The 5,000-nt window shown below is 46.5% G+C and overlaps 1 pseudogene; it reads right to left on the reverse strand.

Moving 5' to 3' along the window:
* Positions 1-239: 239 nt before the first annotated feature.
* Positions 240-4,650, reverse strand: LOC133119532 (copine-3-like; annotated as a pseudogene).
* Between the last annotated feature and the right edge of the window lie 350 nt (positions 4,651-5,000).

Below are 5,000 nucleotides of genomic sequence, written 5' to 3' on the forward strand. Positions count from 1 at the left end.
TGAGTCAAGCCTACAGTGTAAGATCCACACAGCTGTTGGGCCCTTGAGCAAGGCCCTTAACACCACATTGCTCCAGGGGGGATTGGCCCCTGCTTAGTTTAATCAACTGTAAGTCGCTTTGGATAAAAAGTGTCCGCCAAAGAACTGTAATGACGTTACACTATACATGCACAGACTGTGTTCACACCGGACTCCCAGGCAAGGAGATGGATTTGAGTAATGGGGGACTTGGGATGGTGTCAGGCTGCAGTTTGCAGGTGTGGCCACACGGTGGCAGTGTGGGCACTCACAGAGGCAGTGGTCTGCTTCACCGCCTGATTGGCGAACTGGGCCACGTGGTTGATGATGGGGGAGAAGTTTGTGGGACCGTAGAGCTTGACCTGTGGCAGGCAGGCTCGGTAAGCCTCCACCACACCTTCAATTCCTGGAGAGAGAGGGGGAGACGGAGAGAGAGGAGAGAGAGAGAGAGAGGAGAGGGAATGAGACGGGAATGAGGGATCGAGGGAAGGAGAGAGAGAGAGGGAGGGAGGGAATGAGAGAGAAGAGATGGAGAGAGAGGGAGGGAGGGAGGGAGGAGAGAGAAGGAGAGGGAATGAGAGAGAAGGAGAGGGAATGAGAGAGAAGAGAGCGAGTGATAGGAGTGAGAGAGGGGCCAAGGCCGGGTGTGTGAGAGAGTGTGTGAGAGAGTGTGTGAGAGAGTGAGAGTGAGAGTGAGAGTGAGAGTGAGAGAGAGTCTTCACATATCTTCACTTAAATTTGAACAAAACTGAGCTCCATAACAAAATCTGCACTCTTTGCACAACCAACACTCCCTTTGGAAGTCCCTGACACTGCACCGGAGTGGCATCTTGAGCAAGGACTACATTACCCAGGAGGAGCTGGGGCTGGAAGAGCTGAAACGTGCAGTACCTGCGCAGAAGGGGTTGCTGGATTGAAGTTCAGAGCAAACTGATGCGAGACCTGCGGGGAAAGCACATTCACATAACACATTCACATCTTTTAAAACTCATTTCATTTTAATTCATTATTACTCATAAAAGTTGTCATTTTAGCGGTGCCGTATCGGCAGTGACAGACAAAACAACGCGGTGAAATACTCGGTGGTTAGAGGGCACACTTCGTATAGTTCCCACGCTTTCAGTAATTATTCATTTAATACAGTTTTACCTGCACGAGGGGGGGACCTGAGCTCCAAATCCAAAAGCAGGGAACATTTTGTCACTGGAAAGGGAGGAGAGAGAGAGAGGGGAGGGGGGAGAGAGAGAGAGGGAGGGGGGAGAGAGAGGGAGGAGAGAGAGGGGGGGGGGAGAAAGAGGGAGGGGGGAGAGAGGGAGAAAGAGAAAGCCATAAAATGTGACAGCCTTAAAAAAAAAAAAGCAGACATATAATTCTTGTTACCCAAACATTTCAACAGAAAACATTTTGTAAAACTGCCAAGTGCCCACAGCCCCCTCCAAAAACAAAAACAAATCACAAACACATAAGCAAAGATAAAAGCCACAAATAGCACCTCTTAACCTCGGACGAAACACAATGGCCGTGTAAGTCAGAGATCTCATCAGGTCAGTGTGATCAGGAGAGCCTGACCGGAGGCCACAGAGGGAGGAAGGTACCTGTCGTAGTCCTGGATCACCTGCCCCACTGACCAGATGGCAGACAGGTACTCGTTCACCCCGTTGGGACTGATGTAGTGCAGAGACTGGGGCGAGCGAGGGTCCCCATTCGACCCTGTGAAGTCCACCCCCACCTGAGAGAGAGAGAGAGAGAGAGAGAGAGAGAGAGGAATGAGGCAGAGGGAGAGAGAGAGAGAGAGAGAGAGAGAGAAAAAGAGAGAGAGAAATGAGGGACAGGGAGAAAGAGAGAGGGGAGGGGAGGGATAGAGAGAGAGGGGAGAAAGAGAAGGAGGGAGGGAAAGTGAAAAAAAAAATGAAAAAATCAAATGGCTACAGAATTAAGAGCATATTTTGCTGGAATAAAAAAGTGACACAGCATACATTTTTTGTACGTACAGTTAATGTGCACAGCTGGGTCTGTAGTCAATATTGACCTTCACATGTAGCATATTGACCGGTGCCAAGACCCAGTTCCCCTAACCGATTGAGCATGAGCGCCAATCTGTGCGAAATGTAAAATGTACAAATGCTCTGGAGCACCAGCGAGCGATACTCGACACTGCACTCACGGTGAAGTTGATTTGGCAGCCGCCCATGATGTAGTCCAGGAAAGTGTACTCCTTCACAACCTGGGGATGCAACAAGGCACTGTTAGAGCGAGCACACCACTCACTCTCTCACTCTCTCACTCTCTCACTCTCTCACTCTCTCACTCTCTCACTCTCTCACTCTCTCACTCTCTCACTCTCTCACTCACTCACTCACTCACTCACTCACTCACTCTCTCTCTCTCACTCACTCTCTCTCACTCACCCGACTAGAGTGCTGCAGTGCAGTGAGGTCATTGGGAGGGGCTTGACCATGTCCGCTCGGTCAACTCCTCTGTTTATGAAGCCAGTACAGTCTGACGGGTTACCTGGCAATTCTTGACGCTGACCACGCCCGAGTTCTTGTAGTGCTTCTTTTTCTGCTTCTTCTTGCTGTTCACACACTCAAATTCAGCCTGGGGAGGGGAGCGGGCGGGTGCATTCAGGTTTAATCGCAGAGGTTCAAAAGAGTAACTCACAGGATCACGGGAAACACGTTTCTCACGGCAGGCTGATATGCATGCGCACACATGCACAGGTAAACATGTGGTGAACGGTAACACAGCGGTGGAGATATGGACAAAACTGTGCATTACAGTTCTTAATGTGCAGTGTGGCTCATGTTAATTAAGTGTGGCAAGCACACAGCATCCAACACAGTGGTTAGCATTTACTCAGTCACTAAAACTTGGGAACTAACAGTGTGGCTAGCCTAGAGGCTAACACAGTAAATTCCCCTGCAAGGTGCCTCAGTAACCAACCAACATACTATGTAACCAACCTACCACCGCTAACAGTAACTAAGACACGGTAACTAACATAACACCCCTAACAGTAACTAAGACACGGTAGCTAAGGCACTGTAATACATTAAAAAAATTGTTTAAAAAAATAAATAAAAAAATATAATAAATTAAAATAAATATGTTTTTGCACTCCACGAAAAACTTGTATTCAGTCATGATTGGCTACTGAATCTTACACTAATGTACAGCCTTGGAATGCTGGGCACAGCTCAACAACAAAAAATGACATTAAAATAAATAATATCAAAGTTTTTGCACTTTTTGCACAATACAAAATTGTATTCCAGTCCTGATTGGCTACTGTGCTAGATCAACCAAGAGATCCAAATGGATCATTTTAAGGCACTTGGTGCATTCCATTTGCTTATAATTGTGTCCTCTCCCTCGTGAGCAAAAATAAATAAAAAATTTGGCAGTTGAAAACAAGCAAAGCAGTATTGCCACCGTGTTGCTATCAAGCTATCCCGTCTCTTTTTAGATCAGGGCTCATGAAGGAGAGGACATTTTCTTCCTCATCGCAATCACCTCCAGTATTTGGCCGTCTGAAAAAAGGCTTCCTTTCTTCCTTGACATTATCCCTAAATGTCACAAAGGGGATATCTGTGTTACTGACTGTTTTTTGCTTGGTAGCAAAGTTAGCTAAATGACCATGTTGTCGTGCATATCAATGTCATCAAGCTAACGACGTTATTATGAACAAGTGAAGTCATTATTTGGATGGCGATTAGTAAGTCATGTAACGTTACAATGTATTCGTTGTGCAGTTATTTTTCGTTTTCTCTATGACTATTGGCCCAATGTCACATCAATCAAAGTGCTTTAATGTCTGAGATAGTCAAGAAGCAACCATAATCATAAACCACATTCCTCAGGAGGAAAAACTACCATTGAACGGGGCTTAGCTTCTGGTGCAAGCGGCCGCTTCGCTGCGTTCTGTTCGGAACACGGTGAGTTTCCGTTAGTTGGAAGAGTCAAGTGTTTAACGTTACTCCACGCACACTGATCTCAAACCTGCTGTTTTCCTATAGTGTGTTCACGTTTTAACCAACCGATGTCGCTGGTGAGCTTTCCAACCGAGCCGCCCCACTGTTTAAAAAACATCTTAAACATACATTAAAATAAATGTTTCCCTGATGATTAGGCCCAGCGGGGGGTCAACATGGCCCCAGCGGGGCGCAGAGCTTCAATACACTGGCGGAAACCCTGACTAAGTAACAAACTACTCACAGTAACCAAGACATGGTAACTAAGGTACTGCAACTAAGATACCACTGCTAACAGTAACTAAGACACGGTAACTAACGCACCGTAACAAACGTACCACTGCTAACAGTAACTACGACTCGGCTATAACTAAGGCGCTGTAACTAACAGACAGTGCTGTCTGGGTTCTGGGACTCACCGGCGAGCCATGCCGGGCTTCCTGCAGTCGCGTCATGTTGGTCTCAAAGATCCCGATGAGGTCATGTGACCCGTCGTTGTCGTAGTCGTAACACTCCACCTAAAACACAACGTGAGATGACATGCAGAAGCTGGTCTCTCACCTTCAGGGTGATCTTTACCTGGGCCGGGCGCCACACAGTTACCCAAAACATAGAGCATAACGCACACAGAAGACAACGCACACAGGCACTAACGCACACACAAGCTAAAGCACAGAGGCACTAACACACACACATACACACACACGCACGCGCGCGCACACACACACACACACACAGATGTTTTATGATTTTAACAAAAATGTATTTTTAATAAAAACAAATATTTAGCTACCCTGTTATAATCATCAATTTAATTATAATTTGAACCTGCTAGCTAGCAAGCTATAGTCTAATTGTTTAATTTACTGAGTTTACAGCGATAATAATTGGCCAATGAATTAATAAAACGTATCACTCCAGAGGGAAACACAAAGCACGACATGAAACGTAAATTTAGTTCGACTGTACAACACAAGCTGCGGTGTTCAGGCCGGATTTCCGGCCAGTGCA

The sequence above is a fragment of the Conger conger genome, unplaced genomic scaffold, assembly GCF_963514075.1.
Source record: "Conger conger unplaced genomic scaffold, fConCon1.1 SCAFFOLD_272, whole genome shotgun sequence".
In the NCBI taxonomy this organism is placed as follows: domain Eukaryota; kingdom Metazoa; phylum Chordata; class Actinopteri; order Anguilliformes; family Congridae; genus Conger; species Conger conger.